This window comes from Saccopteryx leptura, chromosome X (assembly GCF_036850995.1).
Source record: "Saccopteryx leptura isolate mSacLep1 chromosome X, mSacLep1_pri_phased_curated, whole genome shotgun sequence".
Classification (NCBI taxonomy): Eukaryota; Metazoa; Chordata; class Mammalia; order Chiroptera; family Emballonuridae; genus Saccopteryx; species Saccopteryx leptura.
Window position 1 is genome coordinate 2,574,241 of NC_089516.1, and position 26,111 is coordinate 2,600,351.

General features: G+C 49.6%; 1 protein-coding gene across 4 annotated transcripts in view; it reads right to left on the bottom strand.

Annotated features, from left to right (window-relative positions):
* Nucleotides 1–26,111, bottom strand: part of NLGN4X (neuroligin 4 X-linked) — a 294,089-nt gene that overhangs the window by 251,473 nt on the left and 16,505 nt on the right. For all 4 annotated transcript variants that reach the window (XM_066356776.1, XM_066356773.1, XM_066356775.1 and 1 more), the window contains exons 2-3: nt 9,418–9,585; nt 6,636–6,722 (exon numbers count right to left, since the gene is read on the bottom strand). The gene's annotated coding sequence lies outside the window, so the exon portion shown is untranslated. The remainder of the gene's footprint in view (nt 1–6,635; nt 6,723–9,417; nt 9,586–26,111) is intronic.

Here is a 26,111-nt window from a genome sequence, read left to right on the forward strand (position 1 = left end):
GTTAACATCTCTGGAATCGACATTCCACTGCTTCCCAGTTGCTGTGACCGACAGAAAATGTCCTACGACAGAGCCTGTCTCTTCTTATGCACAGGTTCATGAAATTCGAGGCTCCTTAGAGCTCCCTTCGTGAGCCGTGACTCTGGTGAATCACGCATGGCCTTCACGTACGGGCTGAAGAGACAGACGCAGGTATGTGGACCGTCCGATGTTACTGGCCCAGTGGGGGCGGCTCAGCCAGGACTGGACACTCTGCCAACTAGTGTCCAACAAGGACCCGTTCTGCCTCCTGTTAAAATACTGCGCCACAGCTCGGTTAGAGCATCATGCCAGAGCACAGAGGTGGCCGGTGTGATCCCCGGTCACGGCACATACAGGAACAGATGATGTTCCCCTCTCTCTCTCTTTCCCTCTCTCTGTCTCTCTCTCTCTCCCTCTCTCTCTCTCCCTCTCCCTCTCTCTCCCCCTCTCTCCCTCTCTCTCCTTCTCCCTCCCTCTCTCCCTCTCCCTGTCTCTCTCTCCCTCTCTCTCCCTCTCACTCAATCTCTCTCTCTCCCTCTCTCTCACCCTCTCTCACTCTCTCAATCTCTCTCTCAATCTCTCTCTCCCTCTCTCAATCTCTCTCTCTCCCTCTCACTCACTCTCTCTCTCCCTCTCAATCTCTCTCCCTCTCTCTCCCTCTCACTCTCTCTCAATCTCTCTCTCCCTCTCACTCACTCTCTCACTCTCTCACTCTCACTTACTCTCTCAATCTCATCACTCTCTCCCTCTCACTCACTCTCTCAATCTCTCTCCCTCTCTCTCTCCCTCTCACTCACTCTCTCACTCTCTCTCTCCCTCTCACTCACTCTCTCACTCTCACTCTCACAATCTCATCACTCTCTCCCTCTCACTCACTCTCTCAATCTCTCTCCCTCTCTCTCTCCCTCTCACTCACTCTCTCTCTCACTCTCACTCACTCTCTCAATCTCTCTCTCTCTCCCTCTCACTCTCTCAATCTCTGCTCTCTCTCTCTCTCTCCCCCTCTCTCTCCCTCTCACTCACTCTCTCAATCCCTCTCTCTCTCTCTCTCTCTCTCTCCCTCTCTCTCTCCTGCGTTCAGCCAACGTGGACTGTGTCTCTCTCCCACATGCCGTGCCCGGGCTGGGTCCCGGGGTGGGTGACGTGACCCTGTCGGCTGGCAACAGCACGCAGAGGACCCCGCAGAAGTTCACGTCAGGCCACGATGACCACGGCACCAGTCCAGGGCATTGGTCTTGTTCATGCGGACTTGGGGGCGGGGAGGGGGGGGCTATTGCCTCACGCAAGTCCTCGGCGTCACCCCCAGGTCACGCTGCAATAAATTAATACGCGGGAGCGGAGGGGAAAACGTTTCCATGGTGACCAGGCAGAGAGAAGGAAGGTGGATGCGGTGAAGGCAGGTTTTCAGACAAAAGCTCCCGCCCCGTGAGGACCTGAAACATCCTTGGCTGATGTTGACGGAGGGCCCTCCGCTCAGCAAGAGGACTTCCAACCACCTGCCGGAGGAAGACAGGAGGACGGCGCTGCCTTGTGGACCTTCATGACGCACTCGGAGGGCGGGCGCGTGCTGAGTCAGAGCCAACCGGCACACGCACACAGTAGGGAGCTCACTGTTTTTGTTGTTGTTGTTGTTGTTTTTGTATTTTTCTGAAGCTGGAAACCGGGAGAGACAATCAGACAGACTCCCGCATGCGCCCGACCGGGATCCACCCGGCATGCCCACCAGGGGCGAAGCTCTGCCCACCAGGGGGTGATGCTCGGCCCCTCCGGGGCATCGCTCTGCCGCGACCAGAGCCACTCTAGCGCCTGGGGCAGAAGCCAAGGAGCCATCCCCAGCGCCCGGGCCATCTTTGCTCCAGTGGAGCCTCAGCTGCGGGAGGGGAAGAGAGAGAGAGGAAGGAGAGGGGGAGGGGTGGAGAAGCAAATGGGTGCCTCTCCTATGTGCCCTGGCTGGGAATCGAACCCGGGACTTCTACACGCCAGGCCGACGCTCTACCACTGAGCCAACCGGCCAGGGCCGAGCTCACTGGTTTTAAAGACAAAGGTACCCTTTTCGCAAATGTTAGGTAAGCAGAGTAAAAATGGCGAGAACGGCTAATGCATTGCGAAGAGTCCCCGTCCTCGAGATGACGAGACAGGTGATCAGGAAAATGACACAGCCGGTCAAGAGGATCTCCCGTGGTCAGCTGGCTCATAGCCACACCCCATCCCTACCCAGCAGACGCTCATTGTAATCCACCACTGGAACAGCCAGAGGCCACCCGCGTGGACACGCGTGCCACCCGCAGCTCCTCTGTTTTAGGTTGGTGGCAGGTAAAATTGCAGGGTCCTCCCCAACCCGGCTCACGCAGGCATCCCAGATTTCAGCTCCTGAAGCCCTGCTCTGCGTTTAAGAGATTCTAGAAAAGAAAGAGGCGAATAGAATTCCAGATACAGAAGCACGTGCGTCTATTATTAATAATCATCTGTTATACGGTGTGTCCGTAAAGTCATGATGCACTTTTGACCGGTTACAGGAAAGCAATAAAAGACGATAGAAATGTGAAATCTGCACCAAATCAAAGAAAAACCCTCCCAGTTTCATACCTATTCAGTGCAGTTTCATGTGGGCTCACGCACAGATTTTTTAGGGCTCCTTAGGTAGCTATCCCGTATAGCCTCTACAGACTCGTCACTGACTGATGGATGGACTACCAGAACGGGGTTTCTCCACCAAACTGCCGGTTTCCTTCAACGGCTTATCCCACCGAGTCATGTTATTCCTATGTGGTGGCGCTTCGTTATAAACGCCCCGATATTCACGTTGCACTCTGGTCACAGATTCACATTGAGCGAGCTACAGAACACACTGAACTTTCCTCTGTACCGTCCACATCTCGACTGGCATGGCCGTGGGCTGCTCCGCTGTATACACGGTGCGACGTCATCCTCTGCGCATGCGCACATGCTGCCCCATCATCCTACAGAAACTGGGAGGGCTTTCCTTTGATTTGGTGCAGATTTCACATTTCTATCGTCTTCTGTTGCTTTCCTGTGACCGGTCAAAAGTGCACCACGACTTTACGGACACGCTGTGTAACGACACGCATGACTCATTTCCCGATCGCCGACTACGCACCGCCTTTGCACACCCCAAAGGGCAGTGCGCTAACGTAGGGACAGAAAAACTTGCTGTAAAGGGTCTAGTGCTTCAGACGTTACACGTGGCCGGCCATATGGTCTCCGGCACAATCGTTCAGCTCGGCCACTGGCGTGGGAAAAGAGCCACCCACAAAGATACAAATCCACACACAAAATTGCAAAGGCTAGTGTCTGGCTGTTGCAGGGAAACTCCCCTTATAAAACCAGATGACCCGCCCGCAAGCCACAGCCGGCTCCCATCACGGTCATTGGCTCAGAGCTGAGTTTGTTTTACCTCATCCAGAAAGCAGACAGAATTAGCTTACGCCTATCACTTGTGAACAGTGCCAGGTGATCTATTTCACTATGAACTACAGCTGCTAATTTTTCTCCCATTCCAGTCAGAAATATATCCTTTTGGCAGAAAACCAGCATTCAACTGGAAGGTAAAATAAGCAGGCTGCTGTTAGTAGAAGAAAAAACATCAGGGGATTGGGGAATACCTTTTTTCCCTTGTTTTTCAAGTGAGAGGACGGGAGACACAGAAAGGCAGACTTCAACATGCGCCCCGACCGGGATGCACTGGGCAACCCCCATCTGGGGCCGATGCTCGCAACCAAGCTATTTTTAGCACCTGAGGTGGAAACTCCATGGAGCCATCCTCAGCGCCTGGGGCCGATGCACTCGACCAACTGAGCCATGGCTGCGGGAGGCGAAGACAGAGACAGAGAGAAAAAGGGGAGGAAGAGAAGGATGGAGAAGCAGACGGGCACTTGTCCTGTGTGCCCTGACTGGGAATCGAACCCGGGAAGTCCGCACGCTGGGCCAACCCTCTACCACGGAGCCAACCAGCCAGAGCCTGGGTTTGGGGAATATTTAAAAAAGAAAACAACCCAGGGTTCCCTCAAACAGATTCTTTCCATTTTTCATGATTATACCTACAGTTATGTTCTTTAAGACATTTATACATTTTATAGTGCTATATATTAGGCTCCATCTAAGGGTACTGCAGGACATTGATGAACATACCTATCCCGTGTCCCTCGGAAGCACACGATATTGAGTAAAACTGGAGACTCGTCTGAGAACGAGCTCAGAACTGGGCATTGAACAAGCGATCGGGACGCTCAGTTACGCGCCCCGAGGAGAACAGAAATCACCGGACTCTTCAACTTAAACCCCGATCACCGGACTCTTCAACCTGCTAACAAAGTGGGTTTCCAGGAAACACCGCGCGCCCTGATTTCCGGTGTACGGCTTCCCCTAAACTAGACACCCGTAGTTTAACGCTTGATTGACCGAGAAATGAAAGTCACGGTCTCAAGAGTGTCAGGACAGGACCTTTCCATGGTCATCACTTTCTTTTTTCATGTCCGGACCTATTTTTTCTTAACTTTTATTGAACTTATTGGGGGCGACTCTGGTTAATAACACGGTATATAGAACAAGGGGTCAGGAAGCTTTTTGGCTGAGAGAGCCGTGAACGCCATATAGTTTAAACTGTCATTCCGTGAGAGCCATACCACGACCCGTGGACGTGACGCATCATCCAATAAAAATGTGGTGTTGTCCCGGAGGACAGCTGTGATTGGCTCCAGCCACCCGCAACCATGAACACGAGCGGTAGGAGATGAATGGATTGTGATACATGAGAATGTTTTCTATTTTTAACGTTGTTATTATTTTTTTTATTAAAGATGTGTCTGCGAGCCAGAGGCAGCCATCCAAAGAGCCGCCTCTGGCTCGCGAGCCATCGGTTCCCGACCCCTGGTCTAGGGCGTCAGGCGTACAATTCTACAGCGCATCATCTGCATAGGGAATTGGGTGCTCAGCACCCCAAGTCACATCTCCCTCCATCACCATCTGTTCCCCCTCTTCCCTCCCTGACCTCCCCTTCCCCCTTTCCCTGTGGTGACCACCATACTCTACACTGCTGGTCATTAGTCTTGAACCAGACTAAGCCACCTTGGGAATAAGCCAAGGACATTTCTACCGTCAGTCCCAGACAACTATGAAACTCTATCGCAAAGGACCTTTTTAAACAGGGGTTACAGGACCCAGAAACTGCTCCGTCAACACGGCTCTGCATTTTTCTAACACGCCACCAGCCTGACCATCAACCACGAGCTCCTTAGCATTGGACCTGGCGTGTCACAGAGATGCCCCAAGCCACAGGTCCGTCTGTGCTATTAGTAGAAGAAAAACATCAGGGGATTGGGGAATACCTTTTTTCCCTTGTTTTTCAACTGAGAGGACGGGAGACGGAGAGGCAGACTTCCACATGCGCCCCGACCGGGATGCACTGGGCAACCCCCATCTTGGGCTGATGCTCGCAACCAAGCTATTTTTAGCACCTGAGGTGGAGGCTCCATGGAGCCTCGTAAATGCCAACGGCTCCCGTTATAAGAACTCAGGGTCCTTTTAGTTCTTGGTGTCGCGGGAAAGCCGGGGAAGGAAGATTCCTGTCGTTCGTTACTTTCTTAATCGAGTCGAGCCATCCTGGAGAGATGAGAAGGGACGTTCCAACCAAGGATCACCCCGCATCAAGGGCTACCCTAAACATCACCCCAAGGCAGGGCTCGGGAAACTATGGCTCACGAGCCAGATGTGGCTCTTTGGATGGCTGCATCTGGCTCGCAGACAAATCTTTAATAAAAAAAAATAACAACGTTAGCCCTGGCCGGTTGACTCAGTGGTAGAGCGTCAGCCTGGCGTGCAGGAGTCCCGGGTTCGATTCCCGGCCAGGGCACACAGGAGAAGCGCCCATCTGCTTTTCCACCCCTCCCCCTCTCCTTCCTGTCTGTCTCTCTCTTCCCCTCCCGCAGCCAAGGCTCCATTGGAGCAAAGATGGCCCGGGCGCTGGGGATGACTCCATGGCCTCTGCCTCAGGTGCTAGAGTGGCTCTGGTTGCAACAGAGCGACACCCCGGAGGGGCAGAGCATTGCCCCCTGGTGGGCAGAGCGTCGCCCCTGGTGGGCGTGCCGGGTGGATCCCAGTCGGGCGCATGCGGGAGTCTGTCTGACTTCCTCCCCGTTTCCAACTTCAGGAAAATGCAAAAAAAAAAAAAAAAGAAAGAAAAGGGGAATTGAGAGACTGAGGCTATTCAAACACCACAGTAGCTAGAAATCTATACCCTAGAATAGAGTCTTGGGGACCAACGGGAACAAGGGTGAGCTTTGGGGGGGCTCTGTACAAATTGGGTCTAATGTCCGAGACAGACTCCGCACTGTGGCTCTCCGGGGGCCACCGATGACGGTGACGCAACGCCAAATTTCCCAGGGCACGCCACGGCGGACACTGCGAGCGCCCTTGAGGTGACCGCTCTGTACCTCCGTTCATTTCGACAAGACGTGATGGGGGAATGCTAGTTTTTGTCTGCACTGGAGTGATCTGAAGACGTCTGCCAGATGTCATCTCACCGGGATGTCACTGCGGCCGGACGTCAACAGAGGGTCAAGGAGGAGACGGGGTGGGGGGGAGGGAGGCAGACTCACCATGACGATGTCCTTCTGAGAAGACGCCTCCCACAGGACCTCCCCACAGAAACCGGACGGGTCGCCTCTGTCTCAACACATCTTTCCCTGTGAAGACAAAACAGAACGTGACCCTAGTGCTCCATCCGGTAGGAGGGACGGTGACACGGCTTCCACAACCAAGCTTGTACGTCTTCCTGGCAAGCTTTCTTTTCTTGGGTCGTTAGAAGAACTAGCAGTTAGCAAGGGCATCGAGGAGTTTTCTTTTTTTTTTTTTGTATTTTTCTGAAGCTGGAAACGGGGAGAGACAGTCAGACAGACTCCCGCATGCGCCCGACCGGGATCCACCCGGCACGCCCACCAGGGGCGACGCTCTGCCCACCAGGGGGCGATGCTCTGCCCCTCCGTGGCGCCGCTCTGCCATGACCAGAGCCACTCTAGTGCCTGGGGCAGAGGCCAAGGAGCCATCCCCAGCTCCCGGGCCATCTTTGCTCCAATGGAGCCTTGGCTGCGGGAGGGGAAGAGAGAGACAGAGAGGAAGGAGGGGGGTGGAGAAGCAAATGGGCACTTCTCCTGTGTGCCCTGACCGGGAATCGAACCCCGGTCCCCCGCACGCCAGGCCGACGCTCTACCGCTGAGCCAACCGGCCAGGGCCCATCGAGGAGTCTTCAACGGCTTCCCCTAACGGCTCAGGCACCGGATCCAGAGAAGACAGGCGTGAGAAAGCCATCAACGAACAGCTAAGGTGCCGCAAGGAAGAATCGATGCTTCTCACCTGACTCTCCCTTCCTGTGTCTGTCCCTGTCTCTCTCTCTCTCTCTCTCTCTCACAAAAGAGAGAAAGAGAGGAGAGGGGGAGGACATGGAAAGTGGAGATTCTATAACCAGCCGTGTTGTTCCCTTTGTGCCGTTGAAGAAGTCAACGCAAGGGGAAGCCAATGGAAGCCTCCTCTGGCCAATGTGGGCGCTACCAAATTCTTGTGGACGATCACCAGTGTGGGACGATCATAATTGATGAATTATGGATGAATCTATACACTTAAGTGTGGTGTAAGTCTCTACGTTAGCTCGCGCTGACTTACATTAAGAATTTAAAACCTTTTACAAAATGTAATTGGAGGAAAGGGCCATTCAATGCGTGTTCTCAAGATTATCGGCTGGAATGAAATCTCTTGAATTGGTCCGGTCGAGATGGCCGAGCCTCTGGCTCTGACTTTTGTCATTTTGCAGCTGGGGTCTTCTCTTTACAACATGACCCTTATGCTAAGACCGCTGTTTCTAACGGTTTCATCTCTAACTTCAGCTCACACTGTGCTGTCCACCCTTTCTGCTGGGCTAGGGGACAGGCGTTCTGTACATGGCTTAATTGTTCTCAGACGATCCCCTGTCCGATGTGGACTCACAACATATGTTCTTGGTGGCTTTTTGTATGAGCCACCCCCCAGACCCCGCAAAGTCTGAAGAAGGCGGTGACCCTGGATTGCATCCGTGGGTGAGGCCGTTTGGGGGTAACTATTCCCATCAAGGGAGGACTCAGAGACACACCCCTCTGCACCAAGAGCATCACCTTATTCTCCTAACTTGTCTTCTGCTAGTGACATCATTCACTGAGGACCATGATGGGGAGAGGAAGCTGTGCTTTCTGGATTTCAAGCTAAGACGTAGGACTCCCTCACAGGGTGAGTGAGATACTTCAAAGTCTGAAGAACAAATTCTCCGGGTTAGCACACTTCTAGACGTCACTAAATACACAGCACCTTACTCACGACAGATCAAGATAATCAACAAGAGAACTGATTGTTTTTGAAATGAATACAACATTACCTTTTATTTTATCCTCCGTTTTCCCATAAAATGGATACACACTGCCAGACAGCTATCACTTATACAGACTTACACCACACTAAGCGTATAGATTCATCCATAAAAGCACCTTTTAAAATTCTCTTAATAATTACCAATTTCAGTTGACGTTCAGTAGGATATTGGCCTCTGGCGCACGAAATGGTGGTCAGACATCTATATAACTTACAAAGCGATCTCCCCCATAAGGCGAGTCTGCAGTTACTGAAGTCCTGTGACTATCTGATACTAAGTAACTCGAGGAGAAACTTCATGTGGACGACTTACTAATTAATCCATTAGCAGATGTCACCATAAAAACCCTTACAGGCTCTGGCCAGTTGGCTCAGCAGTAGAGCGTCGGCCTGGCGTGTGGGAAACCCGGGTTCGATTCCCGGCCAGGGCACATAGGAGAAGCGCCCATTTGCTTCTCCACCCCCCCTCCTTCCTCTCTGTCTCTCTCTTCCCCTCCCGCAGCCAAGGCTCCATTGGAGCAAAGATGGCCCCGGACGCTGGGGATGGCTCCTTGGCCTCTGCCCCAGGCGCTAGAGTGGCTCTGGTCGCAGCAGAGCGACGCCCCGGAGGGGCAAAGCATTGCCCCCTGGGGGCCCCTGGTGGGAATGCCGGATGGATCCGGTCAGGCACATGCAGGAGTCTGTCTGACTGTCTCTCCCCGTTTCCAGGTTCAGAAAAATACAAAAAAAAAAAACAAAAAAAACCCTTACAGCAGTGGTTCTCAACCCTGTGGGTCATGACCCCAGCGGGGTCGCCTAAAGCCATCAGAAAATACATAATGCATATCAGGTATTTACATTCCGAATCATAACTGCAGCAAAATGACAGTTTATGAAGTAGCCAGCAAAATTATTTTTTGGGTTTGGGGTCACCGCCACATGAGGAACTGTATTGCGGGGTCACGGCGTTAGAAAGGTTGAGAACCACGTCAGTCAAGCCCAACGAACCTTTGGATAAGGTCAGCTGTGGCGGGTCGGCAGGCGGTGTCCCACACTACGACCTTGCTTGGAGTGAGCCCGTCCACACAAGTTCATGTTCACAACCCCAGGTGTGGGGGCTCCTGGGGGCCTTCGCAGCCATTCCCGCTCGTCCCGGGGAACAGGTCAAGAAGGTTCCTGGGGGAGAAGACAGAAGGACGTTAAGTGGTTCTTGTCTGTTTGATTTCTGTTGTTTGTTTATTGTGACAGACAGGCAGGCAGGGAGAGAGATGAGAAGCATCAATCATCCGTTTTTCGTGGCGACACCTTAATTGTTCATTGATTGCTTTCTCATATGTGCCTTGACTGGGGGGGTTACAGCAGAGCGAGTGACCCCTTGCTCGAGCCAGTGACCCTAGGTCCAAGCTGGTGAGCTTGGCTCAAACCAGATGAGCCCGCGCTCAAGCTGGTGACCTCGGGGTCTTGAACCTGGGTCCTCCGCGTCCCAGTCCGATGCTCTATCCACTGCGTCACTGCCTGGTCAGGCTGGACGTGAGTGTTTTCATAAAAGATGGCATCGAGGAGCTCTGACGTTTCCTCTCTCTCTCTCTCTCTCTCACACACACACACACACACACACATACACTGAGATACATTTAGGAAATTTGGAATGTAGAATTGTGGAAATGGACCAGCTGCATGGATGATAAAATTCAACCAGGCGTGTTACCATCACACAAAGACCACATGAGCGCGTCTGCCTGCTGCTGTCTTCTGGAGAGAGACCAGAACGGTGGGGTCTCTGCAAAAGCCACACTCAGGAACGCACCCACTACCCACAGGAGAGCCGCTGCCACCACACGCCCCATGGCAGCAACGTGCATGCACCACACGCTGTTTGCCACGACCCTGTCATCGACGGACTTCTCCTTTCTTCCTCCGCGTTGCTGGAGCCTGCCCCATCCACCCATGTCACTGTGGAGCAAACGTTACGTTTAAATCAGTGCCATTCGCCTGACCTGTGGTGGCGCAGTGGATAAAGCGTCGACCTGGAAATGCTGAGGTTGCCGGTTCGAAACCCTGGGCTTGCCTGGTCAAGGCACATATGGCAGTTGATGCTTCCAGCTCCTCCCCCCTTCTCTCTCTCTGTCTCTCTGTCTCTCTCTCTCTCTGTCTCTCCCTCTCCTCTCTAAAATGAACAAATAAATCAGTGCCGTTCACTCGTGTACGTCTCGGAGACGTGGCGTCGACATCTCAGAAACGTAACCCGAGTTTGAAAAGACAGAGGCAAGACTCAAGCGCCGACGTGTGTCGGGCTGCGCCACGATTACAACAAAAACCGTCTTCCTCGTTAGCGAACGCTACAGAAAGGCGTCTAGAGCAGGGGTCGGGAACCTATGGCTCGCGAGCCAGACGTGGCTCTTTGGATGGCTGCCTCTGGCTTGCAGACACATCTTTAATAAAAATAATAACAACGTTAAAAATAGAAAACATTCTCCTGTGTTACAATCCGTTCATTTCCTACCGCTCAGGTTCACGGTTGCAGGTGGCTGGAGCCAATCACAGCTGTCCTCCGGGACAACACCACATTTTTATTGGATAATGCGTCACGTCCACTGGTCGTTGTATGGCTCTCACGGAATTATATTTTAAAATCTGTGGCATTCGTGGCTCTCTCAGCCAAAAAGGTTCCTGACCCCCTGGTCTAGAGATACAATGTCCTTCCACCATTGACCCTTATATAATCAAAGACCTGATAATCAGCTGATGGTCATCACCCAGGCTTCTAAAAAACGACTGAGGATCTCATGCCCGCACCTTAGAGGAAGTAGGTTGCTATTTTATTGCCATGTGAATAAAAAGTAACTAGTGTTGCATAATCCCTTTATCACCAAACATGTTAAGAGATGCCCGTTCATCACAGAAATTAAAAACCGATGGATACAAAATAACCCAGTATAATGTCATTTATGACAAATGTTAACAGGGCATTCTTTGAGGGGGCGGGGTGAGCGACACTCTCTCAGCCTCTGAAGTTAATAGAAAGACATTTTCTCAACCCCTCCCCCACCCCCTCCCCGCATCAATCCATCATCTTAGGGTCGCTGAAGGAATATTAAAACTTGCTCCTTTGCCAAAGAACCCGGCTTGAATCAATCAAGGGAACGGTTCGGATTTACGCGACTCCCTCTTCAATGAGTCTTCAATTTGATTTTCTGCACGGGGCACTTATCGAGGACTCCTCCATGGCCGCTAATAACTTCTGAGTAACTGAGAGCACTCGTCAATTTGTGCACGCCGGGGGGGCGGGGGGGGGGGGTCCATTGCACTGTGAGCGCCAAGTGGCCGCTCCCTCCTCATCTACACAGAGTCCATTGATTTCTTTCGCCCAGTTTTACAGAAGCCGGATGCATTTCCTTCAGAGGATTCTCTTTTATTTCCCTTTTTATATCCCCTGGAGCGCCGACTTACCTAAATCAATCTCACACCGTCTTTTTCTTTTTTTGTGTATGTGGCAGTGACAGGGAGAGTCAGAGAGAGGGACAGATAGGGACAGCCAGGCAGGAAGGGAGAGAGATGAGAAGCATCAATTCTTCGTTGCGGCACCTTAATTGTTCAGTGATTGCCCTCTCATATGAGTCTTGACCAGGGGTCTACAGAGAGTGAGTGACCCCTTGCTCGAGCCAGCGACCTTGGGTCCAAGCTGGTGAGCTTTTGCTCAAAGCAGATGAGCCCGCGCTCAAGCTGGCGACCCTAGAGTTTCGAACCTGGGTTCTCCACATCCCAGTCTGACGCTCTATCCACAGGCTCACACCTGTCTTTTTTGATACAAGTGCATTATGTGGACTGTCCCCAAAGTCACCGAATCCCCACGACGAGGAACACGACACGTCGGGTCGATGCTTGGGACAGAGAAGAGCTTCCCAAACGATGTGGTTTCCGTGTGTCCCCCTGCACACTGCACCTGGTGTTTCTGCCCGTGCCCGGAACAGAGACTGCCCCACAGACAGTGAAATCCCCTGGGCGGAACCTGGCATGTAGACACCTCGTTTTATAGCAGAGATTCTTGACTGAGATGGGTCTCGACCCTGCACCCCTCTCCGGGGGGAGCACTGGCAACGTCCAAAGACATTCTGGGTTGTCACATCCGGGGAGAGAGATGTTCCAGACATTGAAAGACATCCGGGCAGGGAGACCGCTAAGCACCAACAAGAGCCATGGTGAGGAAGCCTTGTTGTGTGAGAAAGAGGTGTTCCTGCAAAGTACCGGCGAATTGGGTCACGTTCCGTTTTATTTTTATTTACTGATAGGAGAGGGAGCTGCTGAGAGAACAGACCCCCGATGTTCTCCCCGCAAAATAAGCGGTAATTATGAGACGTGGTGAAGGCGTTGCCTCGTGCAACAATGGCACGCACTGTCACAGGTAAACGTATCACATCGACACGTCTACGCCTGACACTCACGTGCGGTTGTATGTCTGTTATTTGTCGGGAAAGCCAGAGGGCGGGCAGACAGACAGGCAGGGGGAGCCACCTCCGTTAGCCCTCTGTGCCCATCGGGTCTTCTTTTGGGTCAGGACTCCCCGCGTGGAAGGAGGAGGCACAAACACACATGTGTCTGTTCCTCTTATCTTTCTAAAAGTATCATTCGCAGCATGGGTTTCGACCGAACTGATGTCATTTGGTTCACTGTGACTTGGCCAAGGAGCAGAGCTGGTGTGTGTGTGTGAGTGTGTGTGTGAGTGTGTGTGTGAGTGTGAGTGTGTGAGAGAGTGTGTGAGTGTGTTTCTGAGAGTGTGTGTGGGAGTGTGTGTTTCTGAGAGTGTGTGTGGGAGTGTGTGACTGAGAGTGTGTGTGGGAGTGTGTGTGACTGAGTGTGTGAGTGTGAGTGTGTGAGTGTGTGTGTATGTGTGAGAGTGTAGTGTGTGTGTTTGTATGTGAGTGTGTGTTTGTGTGTGAGTGTGAGTGACTGTATGTGTGTGTTTGAGTATGTGAGTGTGAGTGTATGTGTGTGAGTGTGAGTGTGTGTGATTGTGTGAGCGTGTGTGTTTCAGTATGTGGGTGTGTGTGAGTGTGAGTGTGTGAGTGTGTCTGAGAGTGTAGAGTGTGTGTGTGTGTCTGTGTGTGAGTGTGTGTGACTGTGTGAGCATGTGTGTTTGAGTATGTGAGTGTGTGTGTGAGTGTGAGTGTGAGTGTATGTGTGAGTGTGTGTGTGTGTGTTTAACGGAACAAAGGGTAACTTCCTCCGTCTTTCTCTTTGACTCTGGTCAGTGCTGTGTGTCCATTGGGGACCAGCTTACTAACAGCAGGTCCAGTAAGCCCAGAGAACTGCCCCCCAACACACACACACACACACACACACACACACACACACACAGCGGGCTGTATTCTCAAAGCCTTCCTTCTGAGAACGGCACGGCCTCGGATGCCACAGCCTGACCCCCCTGGAGAACCCACAATAGCCCAGGCTGCGTGTTCCGGGAGCCAGGCCGCCTGTGCCTTTTAAAAATAACCCAAGCGCCACGTTCCGCCAGCTCGCTAACCTCCTTTCCCGCGGGACGCAGGGAGCCGGGGACAGGAGGAGACAGACAGAGGGGACCCGGTCCCGGCGGGCGGGCAACTCGAGTGCCAGTCGAGCCCCGAGCTGGCGTGAGCGAGGAGGGGACGGTGGAGAAATGGCGTCTGACTTGGACGACGGGGACTGGGACCACTGAGGCGCTGTGGGGGCTGCAGGTGTGGCCAAGAAGAGACGGCTGTGCAACAAAGTAACACCTTTCTGAGCTTCCTGCAACAAAGTAACACCTTTCTGAGCTTCCAGGGCAGACACTGACGGGGACCACTGAGGACCTGTGGGGGCTGCGGGTGCGGCCAAGAAGGGACAGCGGTGCAACAAAGTATCACCTTTCTGAGCTTCCTGCAACAAAGTAACACCTTTCTGAGCTTCCGGGGCAGACACTGACGGGGACCACTGAGGACCTGTGGGGGCTGCGGGTGCGGCCAAGAAGGGACAGCGGTGCAACAAAGTATCACCTCTCTGAGCTTCCAGGGCAGACACTGACGGGGACCACTGAGGCGCTGTGGGGGACTGCGGGTGCGGCCAAGAAGAGACGGCTGTGCAACAAAGTATCACCTTTCTGAGCTTCCAGGGCAGACACTGACGGGGACCACTGAGGCGCTGTGGGGGACTGCGGGTGCGGCCAAGAAGGGACGGCTATGCAACAAAGTAACACCTTTCTGAGCTTCCTGCAACAAAGTATCACCTTTCTGAGTTTCCAGGGCAGACACTGACAGGGACCACTGAGGCACTGTGGGGGACTGCGGGTGCGGCCAAGAAGGGACGGCTATGCAACAAAGTATCACCTTTCTGAGCTTCCGGGGCAGACACTGACAGGGACCACTGAGGCGCTGTGGGGGACTGCGGGTGCGGCCAAGAAGGGACGGCTATGCAACAAAGTATCACCTTTCTGAGCTTCCGGGGCAGACACTGACGGGGACCACTGAGGCGCTGTGGGGGCTGCAGGTGCGGCCAAGAAGGGACGGCTGTGCAACAAAGTAACACCTTTCTGAGCTTCCGGGGCAGACACTGACGGGGCGTGAGATGGGGTCTGGGGGCAGGGGTGAGAACAGGGGGGTGAGAGAGGGGCCACAGGCAGGAACTCTCCCGCACTCACAACCGCTGGCCCTGAGCCCTGGGTCCCTCCACGGTCATTTCTGCCCTGGCTTCAGCGACTGCGTCTCCTGAAAATGGTCAAGAAGCATCCAACACACCGGATTCTTCGCTCCGTAAGACGCACTTTTCTTCCCCCCCAAAACCAGAGTGGAAAAATGCCCGTGCGTGTTATGATTGATGCTTCTCATCTCTCTCCGTTCCTGTCTGTCTGTCCCTGTCTATCCCTCTATCTCTCTGACTCTCTCTCTCTCTCTGTCTCCGTAAAAAAAAAAATAAATAATAAAAATTAATCATCACTCCCCAAGCCAGTGGTTAAACACTCAACAGTTGATAACAAAAGAGCGAAAAATACGGTATTTAATTCACGATTTTAACACACCGCTTGGTCCAAAATATTTCTTTTCTTATTTTCCTCCTTAAGGTCAGGGGCATCTTATGGAAGAGAAAAATATGGTCATCCACAGTTCAAATGCTACAAAAGCCCTCACTGGAAACCAACATATTCTTATTGATCGATGTCGGCCTGTTCCATTTAATTTTCCAAATCAAATGATAAAAAACCAGTTTTTTAGTAGTAAAATTCCGTGAGACTTCAGGTGCATCCAAAAGTGCTTTTGTAAAGGACACACACACACACACACAAAGTTTATAAATCAAAGCAATCTGGAAAAAGACGAAAAAGAGAGAGAGAGAGAGAGAGAGAGAGAGAGAGAAAGGGAAGGCCCCTATGATGAAGAATATGGGATTTGCACGCAAAGACGCGGAAATAAATTGTAGGATGGAAACTGTAGAAATACCCTAAACCTCAAAAAATAAAAGAATGATGAATAAGGGAGGTTGTGACCCTCTGAGAAAATTAATCATGGAAAACGACACTTTATCAAGAATTGTAATAATCCCACGAGACCTCGGCTAGCCTATTCCGGGATGTCTCAGCTTCAGAATAGCCACAGACAGATAGATACAGAAATAGAGATGTAATATAAAGACACGAAGATACGAAGCTTATGATATAAGTCAGGAATAATTCAAATATAAGCATGGATACATGCTATAAGTATAGTGCTACGTACGACAGTCACGATATTAATAGTTCTAGACACTGCTATGAAGGCAGTTGTGATAATATATATATATTATATCACACATGATATAGGTACAGATAAAAATGTAGACATAGGTCACTACCGTCTCTATTTAAAATATTCAGAAAACTGTTATCGGAAGCTGTTATCAACTGTTGAGTGTTTACTAGCTTGGGGAGTAATAATTTTTTTTTTTTTTTTTTTTTTTTTTTTACAGATACAGGGAGAGAGTCAGAGAGAGAGATAGGGACAGACAGACAGGAACGGAGAGAGATGAGAAGCATCAATTCTTCGTTGCAATACCTTAGGTATTCATTGATTGCTTTCTCATATGTGCCTTGACCGGGGGGGCTACAGCAGACCAAGTGACCCCTTGCTCGAGCCAGCGACCTTCGGTCCAAGCTGGTGAGCTTTTGCTCAAACCAGATGAGCCCGCGCTCAAGCTGGCGACCTCGGGGTCTCGAACCTGGGTCCTCCGCATCCCAGTCCGACGCTCTGTCCACTGCACCAATGCCTGCACAGGCAATGGTTAGTTTTTGTTCAAAACTTTTATATTTCCTTTAATACCATTTTTGTTCCTCTGCAAAAAAAAAAAAAAAAAGGAAGAAAGAAAAATAAAATAAAACGTACTGTCTCCTAAAAGCTACTTGAGAAGGCTAGGGTGCGCTTCCATGAGTTATTCATGAGATGGACCCGATTCCCAGAACTCACAAGAACAATGCTTCTTGGGATTTACTTAAGTGGCAACCCACCGCGGGCACATTAAAATTTTATATTAAAACCTACATCGTCGGTCACATGAAGGGAATGAGATCGCTTTTAGAAATATCGGCCGTGAGGAAAAATGCCCACGGCCACGCCGAAATCTAACTGCATCCACGCGGAAGGACGGGTCAGCCATCTCTCTGCTCCTCCAAGTTTTACGGCTATTCATCAAAAAAGCACGAGGGGGCGCTGCGGGCAGGGGGGACCCCAGGGCGCAGTCCGAGCCGGGGGGGGTGCGTGGGTGCATGGCTTCCCGCGTCGTGGTAAGACGGTGGGTGACCAGGTGGGTGCAAGGGAGACAGAGGCGTGACCTCTCTGGGGACCACAGGGAGGTTGCTGGCTGGAAGGTTAGTGTCTCTGTAAGCTGGACGCCCTGGGCCCACAGGAGAGAGGCTCGGAGTCAAACATCCAACTCGGAAATCGTGGCACCTGGCACCTTGCCAGCATAAAAGCCCTCCCTCCTGTCGGGTCCAAACCCTGGGCGAGGGGAGGCTCCGTCGTGGTTCTGTACCACCGGCTGTCAACGAGGAACAACGACGAGCTGGTGGCCGAGCCGTGGGGTCAGGGGACAGTGAGTCCCTGAGCAGTGGCAGCCACGTGGCACTGGATTGGACCGCCAGGTGGCATTGGGAGTTTACCGCCAATTCCCACACGACACACAGCGGTCAGTCAGTCAATGACGCACGACCTCCGTGAACCGGGGACAAGGGACGCTTCTTCCTTTCCAGGCAGTTGACACTAATCCAAGTTCAATCTCGATTAACCAAGATGGGGGGGAGGGGCGGCTGACTTCTACGGAACGGGGAGGGGGGGGCGTGCAGTTTTCCAACAGAGAAACCTGGCCAGCAGGGCGTCCCCGGCCGGGTGGGCAAGGTCCACGTCGCCGGGGAACGTCACCCCCATGGTTTGCGCCATTCAGATGGTCATCGTAAGGTCGGTGGATCATGGGGGATGGTCATGTGGGGAACTCAGACCCGCCCACAATCAAGCCCGCCAAAGGAAGTTTCCCAGGAACCATTTGGAAAGAAGCGATCGTCTGCCAGCCAGTGAAATTTCACCACCACGTCATAGTAGCTCCACTTCCCTAGAGGGACCCTTTAAATATCTCCCACGCGGTTTAATCCGTGCAACTTCCCTAGCCTCCATGTTTCTTTCCTCGGGGCCAGGGAACCTTGCCGGGCGGGGTGTGCGCTCTGTACTCAATAAAGCCGTTTATTATTTCACACTTTGCGGCTTCGGCCCCGTTCCTTCCTTCTCGGCGGGGAAAAAAATACCTTACAGTCATGAAAGGCCTTTTTTGTGTCTTCCGTCCCCAAACACATGCCCCCCACCCTCCCACACCAACCAGTCTTCAAGGTCAGAAAAACTCCCGTTGGGGGGCAGGCATGCTGTATCACACATCAAAACCATTCAGTTCTTGAAATGCAACGGTCTACAAATCGGACAAAGTCAAGGGCTAAGTCACCATCGTCACACCATGACGAGGCCATGCCCTGTGGCGCTGTGAAGGGATCCTGCCTGAGGGAAGGGGACATTTGGGGACCAACCGGTGAACCAGTTAATAAAGGCTGGGGTTTAGTTCCTAGACCTGTGCTGCCCGTGGTCTCGCCTTCGCTGAAACATCAAATCCCTGGTCCAACCCTGTGCACTCAAGGTCAACCAAGCAGCGACTCCCTGAACTATCTTTATCAGTGCTGGTCAACCTGGTCCCGACTGCCCACTAGTGGGTGCTCCAGCTTTCATGGTGGGTGGTAGCGGAGCAACCAATGTATAAATACAAAGATAGATTGAACTAGAGTAAGTTGTTTTATAAAGATTGGTTCTGCCACACTTAGCGAAAATCCGACATAAAGTACTTGGTAAGTAATTATGATTCTATGCTTTCACTTGCTGTCACTCTGCTTTATACATTTTATAAAGTCAAGTGACTTCCCTACTTTATAAATCACCGTGACCGTGGAACTGGTGGGCGGTTAGAAAATGTTACTACTCACAGAGAGAGATACAAAAGTGGGTGTTAGGTATAAAAAGGTTGACTATCCCTGGTCTTTATAATTGTTGAATTTTGTATATCTAGAAGTAATGGAGAGTTAGAAAAAAAAAATAAAAACATCATCTGATACGAAGATGATGTCTTCGAGAACGGTACACTTGAAACAGATATGATTTTGTTAGGCAAGGTCACCCATAACTTTAATAAATTAGAAATAAATAAAAACAGTATTGTAAAAATGTCCTAAAGACCAAATAAGAAAAAAAAAAAGGTTTATACTTTGAAAAATGTGTCGTTGTGCAAGAATTGCAGTCAGCATAATCCCCCGGGGCGGAGGGGGCATTTGCTGGCTTCTGACCCTAACACACATTCCCATCGAACTATCAGCTCCTGGTTTTAACCTGCAGAAGGAGAGCCCAGACTTTAAAAAAAAAAGCCATTTAACAACAAAGTTAGAAATTTTTTAAATGACTTTCATGCAAATTAAAAATAAATAAAATAAAAGGGTTCCCCTCAAATGCATTTAATTTAAAGCATGTTGACAGCAAAAGTGTGCGTGTCGGACGAGGGAGAAGGCTTTCTGCACAGCTAAATGCTGCTCGTGCTTGTTTCTTTAAAATAATAATTACAAAGAAAATAAAACTGACAGAATCAGACAAGCGAAAAGAAGAAAAAGTATGTGCAACGTATAGGAAAAAGAAAAGAGCTAAATTCTTTGATGTTTAACAAGCTCCTAAGAATAAGTGAAATTATATCAACAACTCAGGAAAGAGGGAGAGATGACTGAAGTCCACACACACACAGAAAAAGCAGGCAGAGCTTCTAAACTCAGGAAAGGGCCCCGAGTCCTACTCAAGAGAGAAATGCGAGAAATGCACACAGGAAAAGCTACATAGAGACATCATTTCTCAGCTCGGAGACAAAGAGAGGAAGGTTCGGTAACACTGTTTCATTAAGAACTGCGGGGAGGAAAAATTCTCTCCCGTGACTGCTGGGAGTGTCATCTGTGTACGCCGTCTGTGCAAACAAAATTAGTGCCATCAATAAAGATTTTCAGATGTGCATACCTTGTGCTCTACCAATTCTGTGTTCAGAAATTCATCCTACTGAGGAAGGAGATATATAGATATAGATATAGCTATAACTATAGATATAGATGATATAGATATATATAGATGATAGATATAGATATATAGATATAGATATATAGATATAGATAAAGATGATATAGATATATAGATATAGATATATATAGATGATATAGATATAGACATATAGATATAGATATATAGATGATATAGATATAGATATAGATGATATAGATATATAGATGATAGATATAAAGATGATATAGATATAGATATATAGATATATAGATGATATAGATGATATAGATATAAATATAGATGATATAGATATAAATATAGATGATTATAGATATAGATGATATAGATATAGATGATATAGATATAGATATATAGATGATAGATATAGATATAGATGATATAGATATAGATATAGATGATAGATATAGATATAGATGATATAGATATATAGATGATATAGATATAGATGATATAGATATATAGATATAGGTGATATAGATGATATAGATATAGATATACAGATATAGATATATAGATGATAGATATAGATATAGATGATATAGATATATAGATGATAGATATAGATATATAGATATAGATATAGGTGATATATATAGATATAGATAGATATAAATATATAGATATAAATTATATAGATCTAGATATATAGATATAGATGATATAGATAGATATAGAAGATAGATATAGATATAGATGATATAGATATATAGATGATATAGATATATATAGATGATAGATATAGATATAGATTATATATATAGATGATATAGATATATAGATATAGATATAGGTGATATAGATCTAGATATATAGATATAGATGATATAGATATATATAGAAGATAGATCTAGATATAGATGATATAGATATATAGATGATATAGATATATATAGATGATAGATATAGATGATATAGATATATAGATATAGATATATAGATGATACAGATATAGATATATAGATATATAGATGATATAGATATAGATATATAGAAGATATAGATATAGATATATAAATATAGATGATATATATAGATGATAGATAGATATATATAGATGATACAGATATAGATATATAGATACAGATGATAGATATAGATATTAGATATAGATATAGACATAGATATAGATATATTAAAGCCAAGTTCAAGACCAGGCATTGTGCGTGTGAAGCTTTATTGACACACATATGTGTTTATAAACATGTCTAACTTTGATGCTCGTATGCACAGACTATTCTCCGAAATTTGGAACACGTGGATGCTGGAGGGACGGATGTGGGCAGGAGAGCTGTTTCCATGAATGTGAGAGAGAGAAAGAAAAGCAGAAACATCCCCCGGCATGGTGGTGGAGCTGTTTGTGCAACATTGTAACTGTGTGGAGACAGCATCTCAGAAACAGCCCTGACACTGAAACGCCCCGGGGTTCTCAGGTCCCCATGACAACAAGCATTTAGCCACACAGAGCAGGGTCAGGAGCGGGCTTCGCTGATGGTCATCCTGGACCCGTTCCTCAGGCGGACTTCTGCTTCTCTGTGGACCAGTCCGTTCCACCTGACACACCATCATTAATAATACGGATGTCCGAGGGCCACCTCCCTGTCAGGAGACAGACAGGTGCCATGCAAAAAGCCCTCAGCATGACAAGATGCTCGCACACCAGCCCCAAAGGGTTGGAATTCTTGCATTGCCTTCTCTACTTTTTAAAAATTGTTTAAATTCATTTGAGGGAGGGAGGGAGGGAGGGAGGGAGGGAGGGAGGGAGGGAGGGAGGGAGGGAGGGAGGAAGGAAGGAAGGAAGGAAGGAAGGAAGGAAGGAAGGAAGGAAGGAAGGAAGGAAGGAAGGAAGGAAGGAAGGAAGGAAGGAAGGGGCAAGAAGCATCAACTCCCATATGTGCCTTGACCAGGCAAGCCCAGGGATTCAAACCGGCTACCTCAGCATTCCAGGTCCACGCTTTATCCACTGCGCTACACCACAGGTCAGGCCGCCTTCTCTACTTCTAAGCAGCCGAGAACTCAGGGATCTCCGATGACAAATGTGTCCTTCCTCTGGAGTAGAGCACACAGGACTAGAAAGAGAGGGACAGGGGAGTCTAATCCACCTGGGCTGAAGAGACGAAACCAATGGAAGTTCCCATCTTGGACAAAACCCCGTGGGGGGAGAGGAGAAAGTCCCCAGGATGGGAGGTCCATGCCCAACCTCCCAAGGATGTCGGGAACAGGCCACTGTTGTACACACATCCAACTAACAAACGTTTCCTAAAGTGCAAAGAGGCTGGGTTTCTACAGGTCATAATGAAGAATCAAAAAGAAAGAAAGGAAGGAAGGAAAGAAGAAAGAGAGGGAGGAGGGAGGGGGAGGAAGAAAAGGAGGAAAGGAAGGAGGGAAGGAGGAAGGAGGGAGAGAGGGAGGGAGGGAGAGAGAGAGGGAGAGAGGGAGGGAGGGAGGAGGGAGGAGGGAGGGAAGGAGAGAGGGAGGGAAAGAGGGAGAAAGGGAGGGAGGAAGGAGAAAGGGAGGGAAAGAGGGAGGTAGAGAGGGAGAAAGGGAGGGAGGGAGGAAGGAAGGAAGCAAGGAGGGAGGGAGAGAGGAAGGAAGAGAGGGAGGGAGGGAGGGAGGGAGGGAGGAAGGAAGGAAGGAAGGAAGGAGGGAAAGAGAGAGGGAGGGAGGGAGGGAGAGAGGGAGGGAGAGAGGAAGCAAGAAGGGAGGGAGAGAGGGAGGGAGAGAGGGAGGGAGGAAAGGAGGGAGGGAGGGAAGAAGGAAAGAAGGAAGGAAGGAAGGAAGGAAGGAAGGAAGGAAGGAAGGAAGGAGGGAAGGAGAGAGGGAGGGAGGGAGGGAGGAAGGAGGGAAGGAAGGAGGGAAGGAAGGAAGGAAGGAAGGAAGGAAGGAAGGAAGGAAGGAAGGAAACAAGGCCAGAAACAACTAAGTTGCTTTCCTAGTAACTAAGAAAAGAAAAACCTGGGAGAGCCACATAAGAGGTTCAGCTTTTCATTCTGGAGAGGCTGGTGTCCTGGGCTAACTCTTTTCATCAGAAAGGATTCCTTCGCAAAGCTGGGCGAGGCCGTCATGAGAAGTAGGTTTTGTGAATGAAACCGTGTGCTTTACTGTCCGCTTCTCAAAACGGGCAAACAAAATGCAACAACAACAAAAAAAAAAAACCAGGTACATCAAACCCTGAAGTTCCAGGAACTGAATGTTCGCCATGACTACCCCAATCCACTCTCTGTTGAAAAAATACAGGCGATGGGGTCCCTGTTTAAGCACTTTTATTTCCTCTCCCTGAACTAAGCGCAGGTAACAAGGCATCCTTTCCAGGGTCAGGTGCATCCTGTTTGCTCCCCACCATAAAGAGAAGTAGCTACAAGAAAACCAGAGGGCGTAGACTGGACTATTATTGTTCTTCACCTGAACAGAGGAACCGATTTTCCGGTTGGTCTGATATCCGACCAGGGGAGGAGGAGGAGGAGGCAATGAGGAAGGAGACAGGCACCTGCCGTCCATGCTGACCTGCTCCGCTGGGCACGGAGGTCCAGTGAGACCAGGGGGCTGCCCCCACCACAGCGCACGAGGACCTGGTAGGGACTGGGGCTGGGCTGGATCAATTCCCTCTAGGGGGCGAGTTCGCACACAGGCAAGGGCAAGAGAAACCAGAAGAAGTAACGCCCCCGTGTATGAAAACAGACAGTTGTTTCCACGCCTGCAGAGAACCGGGGATGCCCACTTACACCTGAGGGACATGCCTGGGCTCAGCTCGCCGCTCCTGGGCGAAAGAGGGAGGGAGAGAGGGAGAAAGGGAGGGAGGGAGGGAGGGAGGAAGGAAGGAAGGAGGGAGGGAGGGAGGGAGGAAGGAAGAAAGGAGGGAAGGACAGAGGGAGGGAAAGAGGGAGGGAGGGAGCAAGGGAGGGAGAAAGGGAGGGAGGGAGAGAGGGAGGGGGGGGAGGGAGGGAGGAAGGAAGGAAGGAGGGAGGAAGGAGGGAGGGAGGGAGGGAGGAAGGAAGGAGGGAAGGAGAGAGGGAAGGAAAGAGGGAGGGAGAGAGGGCCCTTCCAAGGAACCGGCACAGGGCAGGATTTTAGGAGAGGCTGTGTTCTCCCTAAATTAAATAGCATCTTTCAGGCGATAAGGATCTAGTCTGCATTTAAATAGAATATTGCAACCTCCTTCTCTCTCTCTCTCTCTCTCTCTCTTTAGTTTTCTGGACCTTAAACTACATTAAAACAGAAAAGGGGTAACCACATTTCCTGTGATTGATTTAGCAATTGAATCAGAACACTCAAAATGTGTCAATATAAGTAACAGGGCCCTGGCCGGTTGGCTCAGCGGTAGAGCGTCGGCCTGGCAGCAGGAGTCCCGGGTTCGATTCCCGGCCAGGGCACACAGGAGAAGCGCCCATCTGCTTCTCCACCCCTCCCCCTCTCCTTCCTCTCTGTTTCTCTCTTCCCCTCCCGCAGCCGAGGCTCCATTGGAGCAAAGATGGCCCGGGCACTGGGGATGGCTCCTTGGCCTCTGCCCCAGGCGCTAGAGTGCCTCTGGTCGCGGCAGAGCGATGCCCCGGAGGGGCAGAGCATCGCCCCCTGGTGGGCACAGCGTGGCCCCCTGGTGGGCGTGCCGGGTGGATCCTGGTCGGGCGCATGCGGGAGTCTGTCTGACTGTCTCTCCCCGTTTCCAGCTTCAGAAAAATACAAAATACATATATATTTTGTGCCTGTGTGCGAACTTGCCTCCCAGAGAGAATATATATGTAACACATCTGAATTTTTATTGACTCTGTTACAATTGTACACAATGCAGTCAGTACTGTCTCCTAGAAATCTTCAGGAAGATGTGTCTCCCAATAAAAGTAAGTTATCTGTACATAGGTAAATATATATGTGTATCTGTTTATTGAACATATATATATAAATTTTATACACACACACATACATATCCAAACACACACAGTTACATCCAAATTAACAATAAATTGGTTACCTCTACGAATGTCCAGCATGTATACTGACATTTTACATATATTCATAGAGATAAACAATTTCAAGTTAACTTGGATGTAACCAGATTCAATAACCCCCCCCCAGAAAAAAAAAAAAAACCTTGTCAAATGAAGGCACATACATGTAGTTTTCATATAATTTTGGTTACTATTCGTACTTGATCATTGCTAGTCTTCAAAGGGATACTTTTCCACCAAGAAAATTATCCCACAACATAACAGACATTATCTGTGGAACCGTCATGACACACTCATCCTAAAACACCTCCCCGTAAATTTCACGTGACTCCGTGTCTGCATTCTATTTTTAGAGGCAACACGCTTTGACAACCCTGGTCACAGGCTATAGGGTGGGTTCCCACCATACACCGAAAACTCTCAGGCAATTTTTGCTGAGGATCCATTTTCTTCGCAAGTTACAAATTACAGGCCTCTGTGTTACATTGTCTGCAAGTCACCCACCCACCTGTCCCACCTGCAGTGAGCGTTGTTTCACATGCAAAAGTTTCATTCAGACTTCTCTGACTTTCTGCTTTGTTGGCAAAATGTACTTATCTCCCAAGGCTTAGTTACTATTTAGCTTTGCTGTCAACATTACATTGTTACATTTTCTTCCTCCTTCTGCTTCTCTGTTCCCAGCGAGAATTACTTTCTCCTGCAGCGCCTGTTGGGTGACCCTTCCACTGCTACAACCCCCCGCCCCCAGCTCTCTGAGTTACTAGGTAAAGATAAATAAATCGCAAAATAAGGTTTCTGCCTCATTTTATTCTATTTGAGGGGAGGGGGTATTTGTTTCTTTGATTTTCCAAAATGTCTCACTCCTGTTTCAATGATTGTTATTCTCGGATGATAGCGATTCTAAATGATTCTCTGTGATCTAAGTTTCTTCGCATACATTTTCTTCGCAAGTTACAAATTACAGGCCTCTGTGTTACATTGTCCGCCAGTCACCCACCCACCTGTGCCACCTGCAGTGAGCGTTGTTTCGCATGCAAAAGTTTCATTCAGACTTCTCCGACTTTCTGCTTTGTTGGCAAAATGTACTTCTTATCTCCCAAGGCTTAGTTACTATTTAGCTTTGCTGTCCACGTTACATTGTTAC